At 39.3% G+C, this 22,067-nt stretch overlaps 2 non-coding genes across 2 annotated transcripts; both read right to left on the reverse strand.

Annotated features, from left to right (window-relative positions):
- Positions 1-2,418: 2,418 nt before the first annotated feature.
- On the reverse strand, positions 2,419-2,492 carry trnai-aau (transfer RNA isoleucine (anticodon AAU)). The gene has a single exon. It is a non-coding gene; the product is annotated as a tRNA-Ile (tRNA).
- A 15,589-nt stretch (positions 2,493-18,081) lies between these two features.
- Positions 18,082-18,155, reverse strand: trnai-aau (transfer RNA isoleucine (anticodon AAU)). Its single transcript has one exon. It is a non-coding gene; the product is annotated as a tRNA-Ile (tRNA).
- Positions 18,156-22,067: the final 3,912 nt, after the last annotated feature.

The raw sequence follows: 22,067 nt of genomic DNA on the forward strand, positions 1-22,067 counted from the left end.
TACAATCGATGGAAATGTTCAAATAAATGTGCAAAAGAAATAAACAAAATAATCATTTATTTCTTTATCATATTGGCTAGCTAATGTCCTCTCTTTGCTAGTTAGTGGCTGTGTTTCTGCGTTGGGAAGCAACGGACTGTTCTCAGGCGGAAGATGTAAACAGCTTAATTTTCGTGTTAAATAATTTTTAAAAATTAAAATTCATTCTATACAGCAATCACATATTTGGGTACCGTTTCATAAAACTTTCATGCTTAAAATGTTTAGGGAGAAATGGAAGACTGGTGTGTATTTTTTCTTTAAACTATCAAGACCAGCCATACACAGTACAGTTTATGTACATACAGTAATGTTTATGTTCCTAAATTAATATCGTTTATGACCTTCAGATGCGTTATGCTCCTCTTCTTTTTATGCTCAGCTACTAAAATTTCCCTTTAGTGGTAAAATTCCATATAAATATTCAAAACTAAGCGGATTGAAATGTGCACAGTAAAGACATTAAATGATTAAATCTTTTCACTACCAACCAATGCACCACGAGTGCCCCTGTCGGTCATTTTGGCCAGCCAATCACTTACCGCGGTGCCCTACGATGCCCTGCGGGTTGGTTACTGTACCACGGGTTTTTACCGCTCATTTTGAATGGCTGCATCTGTAGGTTGTCTCTCGCAGTGTTCAGGAATTGCATTCCGAAACTGAGTCAGATCAAAAGTTGTAAGAAAAGCACCTATGGGGTCGGTTCTAACAGCTTTATTGATTCAATGTTAAAGGCCGGAAATGGGGCACAAGATACGCGACCGCAAAAAGCGTCGCCATCTGCTTCCAGCTGCAAAATGCCGTTTGCGGACGCTGAAGCATTTGAACTTGAACTTTATTGCCATATGTAACCGGTACTGGTACAATGGAATTCTTACTTACAGAAGGTCTCTCGATTGTAAAACAAGTGTAAAAAACAAGACAAAGTGCAAACAGTGCATCAAGACAATGTACAAACAAACAATAGACAATGTGCAAGTAAACATGTAGACATTTCTTTCCAAGGCAGCGGGTACAAGCGATCTCGCGTTTTAAAACCACCAGGAAAAGCAGAAAGGCACTTTTCCTTGCTTGCGCCGGCACACGACGACGTGAGGAGGACACCGTAGTCGGCAGGATTCGAACCTGCGCGGGGAGACCCCAATGGATTTCTAGTCCATCGCCTTAAACACTCGGCCACAACTACAGCGAGCGCCGCCGTTGTTGCGTTCTTGCTACAATCTCACATGGATCGCGAGGCGCCGGCGGAAACCTTTTTCAAAGTCGATCTCCATTAAAAAAAAAACCTTTCCAAAATACAAGCCTTGCAGACAGACACGCCTCAGAGGAATTAAGGGTTGCTTCATGTGGGAATGATATAGTCTCCCCGTCCGGACAGGAAAATGGCACTTTGTTAGACCCAAAAAAACAATCAACAACAGACAAATGTCTACAAGCATTTTAGAAGCCGCACTTGAAATAGCTCTCACATTCGTGTTAGACGCAGGAATCGCCTTTTTATTGACCCTCTTACGAACGCCATGGAAAGCAAAACAAAGCAAAGCAGAGCAGAACAAAACGAACAAAATAAAACCCTCACGTCCTGCACTTGAATATAATGCCGTTACGTGCCGAAGCGGTATTGGACGTCATCCTAGCACTGCAACCCGGGGCGTACGGTATATGGGAACGAGCACACGTCACGAATAGTCTCTAATCACTCCCTGCACTGTAAGGCGCCTTGAAGCGTGCACCCTCAACATTCATCTTTGCGCATCTGTGAAAGGTAAACTCTTGAGCAAACTCTGAACCAGACGCTCAAACTCCAGCTAGGATTAGGGGTAGCATTCCCACGGTACTTGAACACTTTGTTTACGCTCAGTTCTGGATTTTGGGAACTTTAGGACGAGTGGGACTTTTCTCCTATCTGTCAATTCGTTTTGTTTTGGAGACTCTTGGCTGTCTGTGTTGTACAGTGCAGCGTGAAGAAAACGTTTTCGAAAACTGTGCCGGCTCAAAAGTTGTAAGAAATCCTCTCCAGCTCTTTTAAGTCTCTTCAGTTTTGTCATTTAAAGTGAAACTAGATGTATAAATGGAGCCTCACTTATGCAAATGGTGAGGCTCCAGTTCGACATCTAGTTTCACTTTATATGACAGAAGTACGTCAGACTGCGCTGGACTGGGGGATCACTTCCGGTTATTTTTACCATCTTAAACATTTGGAATCCTCCGCTAGGCAATTGTGACACTTCATCTTAGCTCCACCTAGGACACTCTTCAATCTTCCATCACTTCTCTCTTCTCCCGCAACACTCTCGTCTGTCGGCAGTATGTGGCGTCTTTGCAAAACCACCAATCTCACCACAGTAACGGGTTTTGGCAAGAGCGGAGGAGACTGCCTGGCCCGAACGGGGATCGAACCCGCGACCTTGGCGTTATTAGCACCACGCTCTAACCAACTGAGCTAACAGGCCTTGTGCCCGCTGTCTTCGCTGTGCTGCAAAAAATGGAATTCAGAGAAATTTCTTTTGTCCTTCTTTGAATAGAAAGCCCTGCGATTCAGTGTACGGGCTTTCTCGTGCTGTTTAATGGTTCTTGTATCCCAAATCCTACACTGGCCTGAAGTGCCCCCCCATTTCACAGCATTTTTCAGCTGATTTCAAATGTACCTAAAGGAGAAGCATTATTGAAGACCATCAATTACCAAGAGCTTTTGTCAAAGGTTTTGGTGGTCACTTTTAATGACCACAGAGAGCTATGACCTCGGATTTACATCTCATCCAAAAGACGGCGCCTTTTTACCACACAGCGTCTCCGTCACTATACTGGGGCATTGGGACCCGCACAGACCTCAGGGTGAGTGCCCCACCGCTGGCTCCATTAACACCGCTTCCAGCTGTAAGCTTTGCTTTTCCCTGTAGGTCACCCTCATCCGGGTACTGACCTGGCTCACAGCTTCTAAGCTTCAGAGGGTTTTCAGTTGCGAGTTGAAAGGGGATGCAAGTGATGGAGCCGCTCGCTGCAAAAGCCACTGCATTGGCCGGGAATCGAACCCGGGCCTCCCGCGTGGCAGGCGAGAATTCGACCACTGAACCACCAATGCACGCTGTAAGGGTCTCTAAAAAAGACGCTTTTTTACCACTCTGTGCTGGATGTTGGGTCCCAAGGGAACTTCTGGACGAGTGAGAATTTTCTGCTATCAAAATTTGGTTTCGGAGACTTTTGGCAGCCTACAGATGCAGCCATTCAAAATGCACGGGCGATACCGCATTATTTTGCGGTACGCTGTACGCAGTCTACCGCAAGCTACCGGTAAATACCGCGAGTTACCGTAAATTCTCCTATAATACGACAAGCAAAATAATAGTATCCGGAATTTCCGCAAGGTGGAGCTAATAAAGCTCAACCTCTCATGTTTGAGCTGTGGCCATCAAAGTCTTTAACGAAGATATTACTAATAGTATTAATAATGAATGACCTTGGACAAGCTGTAAGTGTAAACTCAAAGTATTGCCCTGGTCAACATTCTTTTTTTCATCGACCGTCTTTGTAAAAGTAACACCACAGCATTTCGCAATCACGCATTTGTTTCCAATCATGAAAAGTACAGTGATTCACCATGCCTTTCACATGCTCATAAAAGAGATTGATTTAGGAACATAAACATATTACCGTATGCAAACTGTACTGTATACAGTATGTATATGTATATTTAATGTCTTAACTGTGCCCGTTTAAGTATTGACTATTCATATCTAATTTTACCACTGAAGGGAAATCTTAGTAGCTGAGCATAAAAAGAATAGGAGCATACTGCAACGCGTGTGAAGGCCATAAACGATATTAATTTTGGAACATAAACATACAGTATATGGCTGGTCTTGGTACTTTAAAGAAAACATACACGAAACATGGTTTCATTATGACCAGAATCTGTCTTGAGATATTTTTAACTTGATTTACAGTATTTGAGAGGTATGTCTTAACACCGATACTACAGTGCTTAAGTACTGCTCACGTATATGTTTCTAGGTTTATATTATGCATTTCATACGGTCAAATTACTTTTGAGCAACTAATAAGAAGCGCGAAACGGTATGCGTTTTAGTTTCGTTTTTGTGCTGGGACCCGTGGATTGATTAGAGATACAGATGCAGCCATTCAAAGTGCGCGGCACAGACACCGCGGTACAGATACCGCAGGTATGATGACACGGCATACCGCGGTGCGTGATTGGTTGACCGACAGGGGCACTCGTGGTCCGTTGGTCTGTCGTAGAAAGACTTACTGTAAACGTCTTTACTGTGCCCGTTGTAGATATTGAATTTTACCACTGAAGGGAAATCTTAGTAGCTGAGCATAAAAAGAATAGGAGCATACTGTAACGCGTGTGAAGGCCATAAACGATATTAATTTTGGAACGTAAACATACAGTATATAGCTGGTCTTGGTACTTTAAAGAAAAAAATACACACCGTTATTCCATTTCTCCCTAAACATTGTAAGCTTCGAAGTCTTTAACTAACGTGATACCGGAGTCAACAAGCATACTTTTAGAATTTGATTAAAAGGGAATATAATATGGAATCGCGTATCTAAAGAATTTAATAACGGTATGATTATATCCGTGTACTGCGGCAGGGCTGTGTAGGGCTGTTTCGCCTGCCTGATCATGTGAGTTCTCTTGTAGCCTACTGGTCTAGGTGCGTGACTACCAACTGGTAGGTTGTGTGTTCGAATCCAGCTGGTGCTGAACTTTTATTTTAACAAACATTTCTTCGAAAAAATAGGTAAGCGATATTATGGACAATCAGTTGACTTTTATATTTCAAAATATCGCAACATGATCGATATTTGCGATATTTTGAACATATCTTCCCTTCTGACAGCGGTTCCCGCTTCTATTGTGTGTGTGTGTGCAACAGTAAATTTTTATAGAGAAATGGAGGCTGGACAGTATGCGTTACAATATAAACATTTATATTGATTTAAATCGTGTTCTGATTTAAATCGCAAACGCGTGTTTAATTATGTGTTTTTAATCATAATCAGGCTAATGCATTTCTACATTTTCTGTATGAACCAGCTTAGAGGTTCATACAGAAAGACAGCTTGTGTTTAAATTGAGTGTAAGGTAATTTATGCTTCTAAAGTCATGGTCAATATTATTGTACTGTGCTGTACTGTGTCACATTATTTTATAGCGTTTTTATTGCGTTATTAAATCCGGTGGCGCTGTGTTAGTTTCCTGACTCACATTATTTAAACTACCACATTGATCATTCATCTCTAAATAAACTTTATTTTATATAGCGTTTTAAGCGATTAGGTAATTAGATTGCTCATAAACCTAATCGCTTTTTCTACATAAACACAGCGTGATTGCTCTCTGAAAATGCTTTTCCTTTATTTTTAAAGTAGGCTCAGATTTCAACTATAGATCGTATTATTATAAACTTTCTTGGAAAAATGTATTTTATGTAAACCATGTTTGCTATTAATTCATTTAGGGCTAAAATACGTTCATTGTCTTCCAATCGAGTTGACATTGGAAGCCTGCCACACCCGGACTGTTAAACCAACGCATTAGCACGTCAAAGCCCATTGAGCCAGTATTGGCTTTAGTATCCCCCCCTTCTCCCCTCAATTCAATTCAATTCAAGGTGTTTTATTTGCATGACAGATGGGTACAAGCAGTGTTGGGTATGTATATTGTAACGCTTACGGCAGACAGGCACTGTGTAAGAGCCGGCGCACCAGAGCAGCGCACCGAGGGAGCGTCTGCATTTCTAACTTAGTTTTTAAAATTAGTCAAGCAATATGAAGCATCTCCTTTTACTTAGTGCCTGAGCATAAAAAGAATAGGAGCATACTGCAACGCGTGTGAAGGCCATAAACGATATTAATTTTGGAACATAAACATACAGTATATGGCTGGTCTTGGTACTTTAAAGAAAAAAATACACACCAGTATTCCATTTCTCCCTAAACATTTTAAGCATCGAAGTCTTTAACTAACACGATACCGGAGTCAACAAGCATACTTTTAGAATTTGATTAAAAGGGAATATAATATGGAATCGCGTATCTCAAGAAATTAATAACGATATAATTATATTCATGTTGCAAAAGAACTGCAACGGACATAAAAACTCCCTTGCTTTTAACAGAGCGTTCCATAATTTCTAACTACGAAAATGCCAGGTGAAAGGATTTGTAAACATATTTTGTTAAAGCAAGTCAGTTTTTTCCGCAACACATAAAAGACATTTTTCCAAGAAAGTTTAGCCTTTGTCACTAATGAAATCACTAAATAAAGACATAAATATAGAAATCTTAAGATTTGTTCTATTTAATGTTGGTAGCAGGATGAACTGTCAGAGTGTATATTTTGTCGCAGAGTTGCTGCAAGATGTTAACAGTGAAAAAGGTATTTAGAAATGAGTTATTTCAAGATGAAAATTTTCAGAATAATTGCAAATCTAGCAGGATAGAGAAAGCACAGAAAACTGGCAGTTAGATTGATCAGATTAGTATGAAAAGTCATTTAGCAAAGGGAATTAGAAGAGTGACAAACTAGTATACTTTAGATCTTTTTTTCTGAACCAGGGACAATCTGATCATGTTTCCCTATAACAATAATAAAAAACTTTATTTGATATATCACCATTAAAGGTGGCATCTCAAAGCAATACAGTAGATGTAAAAACAGATGAAAGGACCACAGATTACAAAGTAAATGCATATAAGAAAGACAAGCAGTTAGAGGTGCTACCAAAATTAGAAAATGAAGCAGATACAGACACTAAGTCTTCTGAAAAGAAAGGTTCTGAGGTTAGATTTAAACTGGCCTTGGTGTGTGTGTGTTTGTGTCTGTCTGTCCTGTGATGGACTGGCGCTATGTCCAGGGTGTATTCTGCCTTGTGTCCGTCGCTTACTGGGATAGGCTCCAAATCCTCTGTACTGGATAAAGAGATTAGAAATGGATGGAAGTAAAGGCACTGTGTGGATGGAACTATACACAGTGTTAGAAACCCACTATGAAATGGCAGCATCTCACTGAGAATAAAACATTTTATTATTTTATTAAAATATTTTATATCTTAAGGAAACAGCCTTTCCACCTCTCTTGCACATCAGTATCCATACCTAGTTATTTAAACAAATTGCCTATAATTATAAACATCTTAATATGCTGGCTCTGTGGATCCGCATCAGCTATGTTTGCCCATTCCCTCAATTCATGTGCATCCAACACAGTTCAATGCCAGCAACTACACATAATCTAAAATACAATCCTTATTTCAGTATCTATGTAAACATATAGTCTGTTAACTTCATCATCTTCATCAAAAGTATGCCTAACCCCATTAGGAAGTGTTCTTGTTATAAGTGTATTCCTCAGCTTTCCCCAAACTATCTTCTTCTTGCCAACATCTCTAGTCTTTTATCCTGCAATAACTCAGCCAACACTTAAATCTCCAAAAGCTGCTTGTGTTAATTTCTTTAAATCACAAATATCATGTGTAAATACTGGCCATGTAATACTCTGCATTGTGGAATAATAGTTTATTTTAAAGGGAACTAGAGAAACTAAGAACTAGAGAAATCGAGTTTTTTTCTAGAATTAATAAATGCACATCCTGTTCACTGAGGAAATTAAATCCACACTGAGCAATCTTCAATATGTTCAGAATATGACAGCAAGAATCCTATCAGGGATGCATTACACCTGTTTTCAAGTCCTTGCACTGGTTACCTATCAGATTTCGAGTCAACTTCAAAATCCTTATCCTCCTTATATACTGTCCTACAACTGTTATTATTGATCTCCGAATTATTGTACTTGACATGACTTCATTCAGCCTTTCCTGAACGTCTATGACAGGCAGAGAGAGTGCTGTTTCTGGTGCGATCTTTTACAGCTGACATTTCACTGTTTTAAACGAACAAGAAATTAGATTGCTCATAAATCACTTATTCTATATAAACACAGCGTAATTGCCCTCCGAAAATCTTCTTTTTCTTGTTCGTTTTAGAGACCTTGATCGAAACTGATTTTAGATGTCAGAAAGGATTTATTTTCTCTGTATTTCCTACATTGCTTTGTCGAGATTTTAACTTTATATCTAACTTTATATCTAGGCTCAGATTTCAACTATAAATCGTACAGTAATTAATAGCAGTAAATACTGATGTTTATACATAAAAAAGTCATGCCTTGGAGTATAGACCCCCAAAGGAATGCCATAGACTCAAACTGCAAAATAAACACATACAGAAAGAAAGTATTTGTATTGTAATTGCAAATCCTGGTACTGTATGAGTGATTGGTATGACTTTCCTCATTACAAATCTCTTATTAGAATTTAAATTTCTCTGTAACTCCAGGTCAGAACAGAGAAAATGTAACTGCCTTAAGGAGTTTACGATTATGAAAAATAGAAGGATAAGCATGATACGTATGTCTTCTGTCATTTTCTAAGTCATGTTACTGAGCACCAAATCGTATTGAGAATATGAATCCATTTAAGGTTTATACCATTAAAGTAACGGTTTATTCCATGCTGAAAATGTTTGTACCAGACTTTTTTGAGGCCTGTTTAATTGTGTCTGAAGTCTGATGTTGTAAATTTTATTGTTAAAAAGATCCATGAAAATGTCACTACTAAAGTTAGCTGGTACTGTTGGTACTGTAAGTGGCAAGTAGAGCTCATATTTTAGATTTTAAGGAAGCAACGGACACAAGGCAGAATACACCCTGGACATAGCGCCAGTCCATCACAGGACAGACAGACACAAACACACACACACCAGGGCCAGTTTTCCCATAAACCAATTAACTTACCAGTATGTTTTGGAGTGCGAGAGGGAGTCATATCACACATATGGAGAAAAACCATGTAACCCAGAGAGAACATGTAAACCCCACACACACAGGATGGCAGGAATTGAACCTAGGACCCCAGTGCTGCAAGATAGCAATGCTAACCACTTCGCCACCATTATAAATGGATGGATATCTTAGTTATCTTTCTAGTTCACAGGTTTGCATGCATAATTTAATTTTGAAAGCCACTGAGACATCAGGTACTACTGTTGTATTTATGAAAAAGAAACAAAACAAAAAACATACTAACAACTGTGCCATCCTACTCCTTAGCTAATACATTTTATTATTCATAAACAGTTAACATTGTTAGCAAAATATTTTGAATTATATTTAACCCTATTTTTTCTTTAGTTTTGTATTTAACTTATTATATGATAGTCAGACTTAATGTATATTTGAACAATGAAAATATATTTTTACAAGATTTTACATTAAGCACTTAAAATTAATATGGTTAATAATAGTAAACTGTAACATGCTGTAACAAGATCGGTTAAACTGCGAAGAAAATGCTTTCAGAGAAAATGTTTCAGGTGTGAAGAACATAGATCTCCAATGCAATTTCAACCAAACCTGTTCCCACACACCCTGCCCCCACTACCATTAGAATATACACAAAGCACTGAAATCTTTCGAGCTAATGATCAGGTGACCCGAGAGAGAGAGCGAGAGAAACACCAAGGGGTGCGGAACCAGGGAACTATTTACATGGAAAACGGGCGATCTCCCCAGACTGTCCGCCCGTTTCACTGTTACCTGGATACCTCTTTATTTAGAACTCACAAACACTGATTTTTAGTTTAGAAGGATTCAAGTAGGGTTTTAGATGAAAGGCAGCGACCTTAATCAAGCCCAAATCACAATTGAACCCATTCAGAGCCTACATTACATTTTAGCGTTTCATTCTGAGCAGAAGACCCTCACACCTGAAGAAGGGGGAGGTGTTTTTCGCTGGAAATCTCGCCTGCTTCTACTTTACAACTGGAGTGCTGGCTGTGACGAATTAAACCGGTTTTACAAGTTTCAATCACAGACCATGTGACATGGGAGTCAGGAAACTCCACCGGATTTGATAACGCTATAAAAACGCTATAAAATAATGTGACTTGGCACAGAACAAGTTTACAGCACAGTTCAATAATAAATGCTGACCATGACTTTAGAAGCATAAATTGCCTTACACTCAATTTAAACACAAGCTGTCTTTAGCCCTCTAAGCTGGTTCATACAGAAATGTAGAGATCCAGGCTCAGAACACACAGCTTCATTAGCGAATACATATGCAGGACAACTAGAGAAGACGTTTTACAGAGGATGGATTTTTAGAAACATCCCATCAGTGACATCACTGAAGTCAACTCCTAGGTACTGTAACTGTCGTGTGGATAGTTTCACAAGAATCAGACAAAGGTTTAAGCATCGCTTGTTCTAGATAAAACTGCATAAAAAAAACAACAACCCATAATGTACTTCTTTGCGGCTCTGTTTGCCCAAATCATATATTCACAACGAGAAATCTAGAAAATAATATTACGTAACCAAAATCCGCAATATGGAAACAGAACCTGTGTAATTGTTGATAGATGATGTACTCGTAACATTTTTTCAAGACGAACTACAACATTTAAAAAATGACTTGTATGTACTTGATATCTCTAATCAATCCACGGGTCCCAGCACGAAACGAAACTAAAACGCATACCGTTTCGCGCTTCTTATTAGTTGCTCAAAAGTAATTTGACCTTATGAAATGCATAATATAAACCTAGAAACATATACGTGAGCAGTACTTAAGCACTGTAGTATCGGTGTTAAGACATACCTCTCAAATACTGTAAATCAAGTTAAAAATATCTCAAGACAGATTCTGGTCATAATGAAACCATGTTTCGTGTATGTTTTCTTTAAAGTACCGAGACCAGCCATATGCTGTATGTTTATGTTCCAAAATTAATATCGTTTATAGCCTTCACACGCGTTGCAGTATGCTCCTATTCTTTTTATGCTCAGCTACTAAGATTTCCCTTCAGTGGTAAAATTAGATATGAATAGTCAATACTTAAACGGGCACAGTTAAGACATTAAATATACATATACATACTGTATACAGTACAGTTTGCATACGGTAATATGTTTATGTTCCTAAATCAATCTCTTTTATGAGCATGTGAAAGGCATGATGAATCACTGTACTTTTCATGATTGGAAACAAATGCGTGATTGCGAAATGCTGTGGTGTTACTTTTACAAAGATGGTCAATGAAAAAAAAAATGTTGACCAGGGCAATACTTTGAGTTTACACTTACAGCTTGTCCAAGGTCATTCATTATTAATACTATTAGTAATATCTTCGTTAAAGACTTTGATGGCCACAGCTCAAACATGAGAGGTTGAGCTTTATTAGCTCCACCTTGCGGAAATTCCGGATACTATTATTTTGCTTGTCGTATTATAGGAGAATTTACGGTAACTCGCGGTATTTACCGGTAGCTTGCGGTAGACTGCGTACAGCGTACCGCAAAATAATGCGGTATCGCCCGCGCATTTTGAATGGCTGCATCTGTATCAAGTACATACAAGTCATTTTTTAAATGTTGTAGTTCGTCTTGAAAAAATGTTACGAGTACATCATCTATCAACAATTACACAGGTTCTGTTTCCATATTGCGGATTTTGGTTACGTAATATTATTTTCTAGATTTCACGTTGTGAATATATGATTTGGGCAAACAGAGCCGCAAAGAAGTACATTATGGGTTGTTGTTGTTTTTTTTTGCAGTTTTATCTAGAACAAGCGATGCTTAAACCTTTGTCTGATTCTTGTGAAACTATCCACACGACAGTTACAGTACCTAGGAGTTGACTTCAGTGATGTCACTGATGGGATGTTTCTAAAAATCCATCCTCTGTAAAACGTCTTCTCTAGTTGTCCTGCATATGTTTTCGCTAATGAAGCTGTGTGTTCTGAGCCTGGATCTCTACATTTCTGTATGAACCAGCTTAGAGGGCTAAAGACAGCTTGTGTTTAAATTGAGTGTAAGGCAATTTATGCTTCTAAAGTCATGGTCAGCATTTATTATTGTACTGTGCTGTAAACTTGTTCTGTGCCTAGTCACATTATTTTATAGCGTTTTTATAGTGTTATCAAATCCGGTGGCGCTGTGTGTTAGTTTCCTGACTCCCATGTCACATGGTCTGTGATTGAAACCTGTGAAACCGGTTTAATTCGTCACAGCCAGCACTCCGGCAGAGAGGGGGTTGTACTCGTAAAGTAGAAGCAGGCGAGATTTCCAGCGAAAGACACCTCCCCCCCACCCTCATACGATTCAAATTGTATTACAGCATTGTAATTGTATTACACATTGTACACATGCTTAAAAGAGAAGAGAGAAAACGCAAGCCTTCTTCAGGTGTGAGGGTCTTCTGCTCAGAATGAAACGCTAAAATGTAATGTAGGCTCTGAATGGGTTCAATTATGATTTGGGCTTGATTAAGGTCGCTGCCTTTCATCTAAAACCCTACTTGAATCCTTCTAAACTAAAAATCAGTGTTAGTGAGTTCTAAATAAAGAGGTATCCAGGTAACAGTGAAACGGGCGGACAGTCTGGGGAGATCGCCCGTTTTCCATGTAAATAGTTCCCTGGTTCCGCACCCCTTGGTGTTTCTCTCGCTCTCTCTCGGGTCACCTGATCATTAGCTCGAAAGATTTCAGTGCTTTGTGTATATTCTAATGGTAGTGGGGGCAGGGTGTGTGGGAACAGGTTTGGTTGAAATTGCATTGGAGATCTATGTTCTTCACACCTGAAACATTTTCTCTGAAAGCATTTTCTTCGCAGTTTAACCGATCTTGTTACAGCATGTTACAGTTTACTATTATTAACCATATTAATTTTAAGTGCTTAATGCCATTTTTTGACCAGGCACGAATATTCTTAAGTCCATATCTTCGCAAGGGAATCAGTGCGAATTGCAAAACTAATTAAATTAAAACTACTAACTACTAACTAATACTAATTAAAACAAACCAGAAACGTGTTGTTCTGTCTAATGACATTACAAGTGGAAAGATTACAGATTTTAATCGTCTTTAATTTTGTTACGTTATACATTTTAGAAACGTTTCATCCATACAAACACCACAAAACTATTTTCGATTGTATTTCTGAATAGTATGTTACACTTAGTTCACTGTTTTAAATACATCTAATTAAGAAAGTTAGGTGTTAGCATAAACTATTAGCAATCAATAATATTAAATTTAGCACTGTAATAAGCTGTTGCACTTTCCCCCGCATCTTGTAAAAATATATTTTCATTGTTCAAATATACATTAAGTCTGACTATCATATAATAAGTTAAATACAAAACTAAAGAAAAAATAGGGTTAAATATAATTCAAAATATTTTGCTAACAATGTTAACTGTTTATGAATAATAAAATGTATTAACTAAGGAGTAGGATGGCACAGTTAGTATGTTTTTTGTTTTGTTTCTTTTTCATAAATACAACAGTAGTACCTGATGTCTCAGTGGCTTTCAAAATTAAATTATGCATGCAAACCTGTGAACTAGAAAGATAACTAAGCTATCCATCCATTTATAATGGTGGCGAAGTGGTTAGCATTGCTATCTTGCAGCACTGGGGTCCTAGGTTCAATTCCTGCCATCCTGTGTGTGTGGGGTTTACATGTTCTCTCTGGGTTACATGGCTTTTCTCCATATGTGTGATATGACTCCCTCTCGCACTCCAAAACATACTGGTAAGTTAATTGGTTTATGGGAAAACTGGCCCTGGTGTGTGTGTGTTTGTGTCTGTCTGTCCTGTGATGGACTGGCGCTACGTCCAGGGTGTATTCTGCCTTGTGTCCGTTGCTTACTGGGATAGGCTCCAAATCCTCTGTACTGGATAAAGAGATTAGAAATGGATGGAAGTAAAGGCACTGTGTGGATGGAACTATACACAGTGTTAGAAACCCACGATGAAATGGCAGCATCTCACTGAGAATAAAATATTTTATAGTGCTGGCTTAAGGAAACAGCCTTTCCACCTCTCTTGCACATCAGTATCCATACCTAGTTATTTAAACAAATTGCCTCTAATTATAAACATCTTAATATGCTGGCTCTGTGGATCCGCATCAGCCCATGTTTGCCCATTCCTTCAATTCATGTGCATCCAACACACAGTTCAATGCCAGCAACTACACATAATCTAAAATACAATCCTTATTTCAGTATCTATGTAAACATATAGTCTGTTAACTTCATCTTCATCAAAAGTATGCCTAACCCCAATAGGAAGTGTTCTTGTTATAAGTGTATTCCTCAGCTTTCCCCAAATTATCTTCTTCTTGCCAACATCTCTAGTCTTTTATCCTGCAATAACTCAGCCAACACTTAAATCTCCAAAAGCTGCTTGTGTTAATTTCTTTAAATCACAAATATCATGTGTAAATACTGGCCATGTAATACTCTGCATTGTGGAATAATAGTTTATTTTAAAGTGAACTAGAGAAATCAAGAATGGCTTTTTTTCTAGAATCAATAAATGCACATCCTGTTCACTGGGGAAATTAAATCCACACTGAGCAATCTTCAATATGTTCAGAATATGACAGCAAGAATCCTATCAGGGATGCATTACACCTGTTTTCAAGTCCTTGCACTGGTTACCTATCAGATTTCGAGTCAACTTCAAAATCCTTATCCTCCTTATATACTGTCCTACAACTGTTATTATTGATCACCGAATTATTGTACTTGACATGACTTCATTCAGCCTTTCCTGAACGTCTATGACAAGCAGAGAGAGTGCTGTTTCTGGTGCGATCTTTTGCAGCTGACATTTCACTGTTTTAAACGAACAAGAAATTAGATTGCTCATAAATCAGTTATTCTATATAAACACAGCGTAATTGCCCTCCGAAAATCCTCTTTTTCTTGTTCGTTTAGAGACCTTGATCGAAACTGATTTTAGATGTCAGAAAGGATTTATTTTCTCTGTATTTCCTACATTGCTTTGTCGAGATTTTAACTTCATATCTAACTTTATATCTAGGCTCAGATTTCAACTATAAATCGTACAGTAATTAATAGCAGTAAATACTGATGTTTTGCGCCCTCTTACCACAAAAATATATGTTTTGTAGTTGGGATTAACTTTATTTCGTACGCGTAGCTACTCCGATTCGGACACCGAACAGTTAAAGATGGCGGCAAATCAGACACCCAGAGGGGGGGGGGGGGCGTCTTCTCGCCTCCATAACTAAAATGCCAAATAGGAGTGGCTTAAGCGACATACACAGTCGTGTAACTGACAGTTTGAGGTAGCCTATCGTGTAAATTTCGCTTTGTTGCTGATAGGTTAAGCTTTCGAAACTCTGCCCCAAAGTCATGTGACTGATTTTTCGCCCTGTTTCGTTGGTTAAACGCAATGATCACAAGCACCACCATGGTAACTGGGATGTGTAGTTTTTAATTCCGTTTGAATTATAACTGTACGTACTGTCTTCATATTTGGCCAGGGCTTTAAAGAGAAGGCGCGCCAAAAAATTTCGGTGCCGTCGTCTCCGCTTTAAAGGTACCCCCGTGCTGGAAGAATTTGACCTCGGAACGTTTGCCCAGCGTAGGTATAGTGGACATAAAAACAAGAGTTCGCTGGCATTATATCCTAGAAGACACAGACCGGCACCAGACCGGTAAATGCTTGATGAACTAGGGATTGGACAGTTTCCGAGTGCTTGTACAATCGATGGAAATGTTCAAATAAATGTGCAAAAGAAATAAACAAAATAATCATTTATTTCTTTATCATATTGGCTAGCTAATGTCCTCTCTTTGCTAGTTAGTGGCTGTGTTTCTGCGTTGGGAAGCAACGGGTGACTGTTCTCAGGCGGAAGATGTAAACAGCTTAATTTTCGTGTTAAATAATTTTTAAAAATTAAAATTCATTCTATACAGCAATCACATATTTGGGTACCGTTTCATAAAACTTTCATGCTTAAAATGTTTAGGGAGAAATGGAAGACTGGTGTGTATTTTTTCTTTAAACTATCAAGACCAGCCATACACAGTACAGTTTATGTACATACAGTAATGTTTATGTTCCTAAATTAATATCGTTTATGACCTTCAGATGCGTTATGCTCCTCTTCTTTTTATGCTCAGCTACTAAAATTTCCCTTTAGTGGTAAAATTACATATAAATATTCAAAACTAAGCGGATTGAAATGTGCACAGTAAAGACATTAAATGATTAAATCTTTTCACTACCAACCAATGCACCACGAGTGCCCCTGTCGGTCATTTTGGCCAGCCAATCACTTACCGCGGTGCCCTACGATGCCCTGCGGGTTGGTTACTGTACCACGGGTTTTTACCGCTCATTTTGAATGGCTGCATCTGTAGGTTGTCTCTCGCAGTGTTCAGGAATTGCATTCCGAAACTGAGTCAGATCAAAAGTTGTAAGAAAAGCACCTATGGTGTCGGTTCTAACAGCTTTATTGATTCGATGTTAAAGGCCGGAAATGGGGCACAAGACACACGACCGCAAAAAGCGTCGCCATCTGCTTCCAGCTGCAAAATGCCGTTTGCGGACGCTGAAGCATTTGAACTTGAACTTTATTGCCATATGTAACCGGTACTGGTACAATGGAATTCTTACTTACAGAAGGTCTCTCGATTGTAAAACAAGTGTAAAAAACAAGACAAAGTGCAAACAGTGCATTAAGACAATGTACAAACAAACAATAGACAATGTGCAAGTAAACATGTAGACATTTCTTTCCAAGGCAGCGGGTACAAGCGATCTCGCGTTTTAAAACCACCAGGAAAAGCAGAAAGGCACTTTTCCTTGCTTGCGCCGGCACACGACGACGTGAGGAGGACACCGTAGTCGGCAGGATTCGAACCTGCGCGGGGAGACCCCAATGGATTTCTAGTCCATCGCCTTAAACACTCGGCCACAACTACAGCGAGCGCCGCCGTTGTTGCGTTCTTGCTACAATCTCACATGGATCGCGAGGCTCCGGCGGAAACCTTTTTCAAAGTCGATCTCCATTAAAAAAAAAAACTTTACAAAATACAAGCCTTGCAGACAGACACGCCTCAGAGGAATTAAGGGTTGCTTCATGTGGGAATGATATAGTCTCCCCGTCCGGACAGGAAAATGGCACTTTGTTAGACCCAAAAAAACAATCAACAACAGACAAATGTCTTCAAGCATTTTAGAAGCCGCACTTGAAATAGCTCTTACATTCGTGTTAGACGCAGGAATCGCCTTTTTATTGACCCTCTTACGAACGCCATGGAAAGCAAAACAAAGCAAAGCAGAGCAGAGCAGAACAAAACGAACAAAATAAAACCCTCATGTCCTGCACTTGAATATAATGCCGTTACGTGCCGAAGCGGTATTGGACGTCATCCTAGCACTGCAACCCGGGGCGTACGGTATATGGGAACGAGCACACGTCACGAATAGTCTCTAATCACTCCCTGCACTGTAAGGCGCGTTGAAGCGTGCACCCTCAACATTCATCTTTGCGCATCTGTGAAAGGTAAACTCTTGAGCAAACTCTGAACCAGACGCTCAAACTCCAGCTAGGATTAGGGGTAGCATTCCCACGCTACTTGAACACTTTGTTTACGCTCAGTTCTGGATTTTGGGAACTTTAGGACGAGTGGGACTTTTCTCCTATCTGTCAATTCGTTTTGTTTTGGAGACTCTTGGCTGTCTGTGTTGTACAGTGCAGCGTGAAGAAAACGTTTTCGAAAACTGTGCCGGCTCAAAAGTTGTAAGAAATCCTCTCCAGCTCTTTTAAGTCTCTTCAGTTTTGTCATTTAAAGTGAAACTAGATGTATAACTGGAGCCTCACTTATGCAAATGGTGAGGCTCCAGTTCGACATCTAGTTTCACTTTATATGACAGAAGTACGTCAGACTGCGCTGGACTGGGGGATCACTTCCGGTTATTTTTACCATCTTAAACATTTGGAATCCTCCGCTAGGCAATTGTGACACTTCATCTTGGCTCCACCTAGGACACTCTTCAATCTTCCATCACTTCTCTCTTCTCCCGCAACACTCTCGTCTGTCGGCAGTATGTGGCGTCTTTGCAAAACCACCAATCTCACCACAGTAACGGGTTTTGGCAAGAGAGGAGGAGACTGCCTGGCCCGAACGGGGATCGAACCCGCGACCTTGGCGTTATTAGCACCACGCTCTAACCAACTGAGCTAACAGGCCTCGTGCCCGCTGTCTTCGCTGTGCTGCAAAAAATGGAATTCAGAGAAATTTCTTTTGTCCTTCTTTGAATAGAAAGCCCTGCGATTCAGTGTACGGGCTTTCACGTGCTGTTTAATGGTTCTTGTATCCCAAATCCTACACTGGCCTGAAGTGCCCCCCCATTTCACAGCATTTTTCAGCTGATTTCAAATGTACCTAAAGGAGAAGCATTATTGAAGACCATCAATTACCAAGAGCTTTTGTCAAAGGTTTTGGTGGTCACTTTTAATGACCACAGAGAGCTATGACCTCGGATTTACATCCAAAAGACGGCGCCTTTTTACCACACAGCGTCTCCGTCACTATACTGGCGCATTGGGACCCGCACAGACCTCAGGGTGAGTGCCCCACCGCTGGCTCCATTAACACCGCTTCCAGCTGTAAGCTTTGCTTTTCCCTGTAGGTCACCCTCATCCGGGTACTGACCTGGCTCACAGCTTCTAAGCTTCAGAGGGTTTTCAGTTGCGAGTTGAAAGGGGATGCAAGTGATGGAGCCGCTCGCTGCAAAAGCCACTGCATTGGCCGGGAATCGAACCCGGGCCTCCCGCGTGGCAGGCGAGAATTCGACCACTGAACCACCAATGCACGCTGTAAGGGTCTCTAAAAAAGACGCTTTTTTACCACTCTGTGCTGGATGTTGGGTCCCAAGGGAACTTCTGGACGAGTGAGAATTTTCTGCTATCAAAATTTGGTTTCGGAGACTTTTGGCAGCCTACAGATGCAGCCATTCAAAATGCACGGGCGATACCGCATTATTTTGCGGTACGCTGTACGCAGTCTACCGCAAGCTACCGGTAAATACCGCGAGTTACCGTAAATTCTCCTATAATACGACAAGCAAAATAATAGTATCCGGAATTTCCGCAAGGTGGAGCTAATAAAGCTCAACCTCTCATGTTTGAGCTGTGGCCATCAAAGTCTTTAACGAAGATATTACTAATAGTATTAATAATGAATGACCTTGGACAAGCTGTAAGTGTAAACTCAAAGTATTGCCCTGGTCAACATTCTTTTTTTCATCGACCGTCTTTGTAAAAGTAACACTACAGCATTTCGCAATCACGCATTTGTTTCCAATCATGCAAAGTACAGTAATTTTTGAGAATCGATTCACCATGCCTTTCACATGCTCATAAAAGAGATTGATTTAGGAACATAAACATTTTACCGTATGAAAACTGTACTGTATACAGTATGTATATGTATATTTAATGTCTTAACTGTGCCCGTTTAAGTATTGAATATTCATATCTAATTTTACCACTGAAGGGAAATCTTAGTAGCTGAGCATAAAAAGAATAGGAGCATACTGCAACGCGTGTGAAGGCCATAAACGATATTAATTTTGGAACATAAACATACAGTATATGGCTGGTCTTGGTACTTTAAAGAAAACATACACGAAACATGGTTTCATTATGACCAGAATCGGTCTTGAGATATTTTTAACTTGATTTACAGTATTTGAGAGGTATGTCTTAACACCGATACTACAGTGCTTAAGTACTGCTCACATATATGTTTCTAGGTTTATATTATGCATTTCATACGGTCAAATTACTTTTGAGCAACTAATAAGAAGCGCGAAACGGTATGCGTTTTAGTTTCGTTTTTGTGCTGGGACCCGTGGATTGATTAGAGATATCAAGTACATACAAGTCATTTTTTAAATGTTGTAGTTCGTCTTGAAAAAATGTTACGAGTACATCATCTATCAACAATTACACAGGTTCTGTTTCCATATTGCGGATTTTGGTTACGTAATATTATTTTCTAGATTTCACGTTGTGAATATATGATTTGGGCAAACAGAGCCGCAAAGAAGTACATTATGGGTTGTTGTTGTTTTTTTTTGCAGTTTTATCTAGAACAAGCGATGCTTAAACCTTTGTCTGATTCTTGTGAAACTATCCACACGACAGTTACAGTACCTAGGAGTTGACTTCAGTGATGTCACTGATGAGATGTTTCTAAAAATCCATCCTCTGTAAAACGTCTTCTCTAGTTGTCCTGCATATGTTTTCGCTAATGAAGCTGTGTGTTCTGAGCCTGGATCTCTACATTTCTGTATGAACCAGCTTAGAGGGCTAAAGACAGCTTGTGTTTAAATTGAGTGTAAGGCAATTTATGCTTCTAAAGTCATGGTCAGCATTTATTATTGTACTGTGCTGTAAACTTGTTCTGTGCCTAGTCACATTATTTTATAGCGTTTTTATAGTGTTATCAAATCCGGTGGCGCTGTGTGTTAGTTTCCTGACTCCCATGTCACATGGTCTGTGATTGAAACCTGTGAAACCGGTTTAATTCGTCACAGCCAGCACTCCGGCAGAGAGGGGGTTGTACTCGTAAAGTAGAAGCAGGCGAGATTTCCAGCGAAAGACACCTCCCCCCCACCCTCATACGATTCAAATTGTATTACAGCATTGTAATTACACATTGTAATTGTATTACACATTGTACACATGCTTAAAAGAGAAGAGAGAAAACGCAAGCCTTCTTCAGGTGTGAGGGTCTTCTGCTCAGAATGAAACGCTAAAATGTAATGTAGGCTCTGAATGGGTTCAATTATGATTTGGGCTTGATTAAGGTCGCTGCCTTTCATCTAAAACCCAACTTGAATCCTTCTAAACTAAAAATCAGTGTTAGTGAGTTCTAAATAAAGAGGTATCCAGGTAACAGTGAAACGGGCAGACAGTCTGGGGAGATCGCCCGTTTTCCATGTAAATAGTTCCCTGGTTCCGCACCCCTTGGTGTTTCTCTCGCTCTCTCTCGGGTCACCTGATCATTAGCTCGAAAGATTTCAGTGCTTTGTGTATATTCTAATGGTAGTGGGGGCAGGGTGTGTGGGAACAGGTTTGGTTGAAATTGCATTGGAGATCTATGTTCTTCACACCTGAAACATTTTCTCTGAAAGCATTTTCTTCGCAGTTTAACCGATCTTGTTACAGCATGTTACAGTTTACTATTATTAACCATATTAATTTTAAGTGCTTAATGCCATTTTTTGACCAGGCACGAATATTCTTAAGTCCATATCTTCGCAAGGGAATCAGTGCGAATTGCAAAACTAATTAAATTAAAACTACTAACTACTAACTAATACTAATTAAAACAAACCAGAAACGTGTTGTTCTGTCTAATGACATTACAAGTGGAAAGATTACAGATTTTAATCGTCTTTAATTTTGTTACGTTATACATTTTAGAAACGTTTCATCCATACAAACACCACAAAACTATTATCGATTGTATTTCTGAATACTATGTTACACTTAGTTCACAGTTTTAAATACATCTAATTAAGAAAGTTAGGTGTTAGCATAAACTATTAGCAATCAATAATATTAAATTTAGCACTGTAATAAGCTGTTGCACTTTCCCCCGCATCTTGTAAAAATATATTTTCATTGTTCAAATATACATTAAGTCTGACTATCATATAATAAGTTAAATACAAAACTAAAGAAAAAATAGGGTTAAATATAATTCAAAATATTTTGCTAACAATGTTAACTGTTTATGAATAATAAAATGTATTAACTAAGGAGTAGGATGGCACAGTTGTTAGTATGTTTTTTGTTTTGTTTCTTTTTCATAAATACAACAGTAGTACCTGATGTCTCAGTGGCTTTCAAAATTAAATTATGCATGCAAACCTGTGAACTAGAAAGATAACTAAGATATCCATCCATTTATAATGGTGGCGAAGTGGTTAGCATTGCTATCTTGCAGCACTGGGGTCCTAGGTTCAATTCCTGCCATCCTGTGTGTGTGGGGTTTACATGTTCTCTCTGGGTTACATGGTTTTTCTCCATATGTGTGATATGACTCCCTCTCGCACTCCAAAACATACTGGTAAGTTAATTGGTTTAT

Source organism: Atractosteus spatula, chromosome 27, assembly GCF_055471065.1.
Source record: "Atractosteus spatula isolate fAtrSpa1 chromosome 27, fAtrSpa1.hap1, whole genome shotgun sequence".
NCBI lineage: Eukaryota > Metazoa > Chordata > Actinopteri > Semionotiformes > Lepisosteidae > Atractosteus > Atractosteus spatula.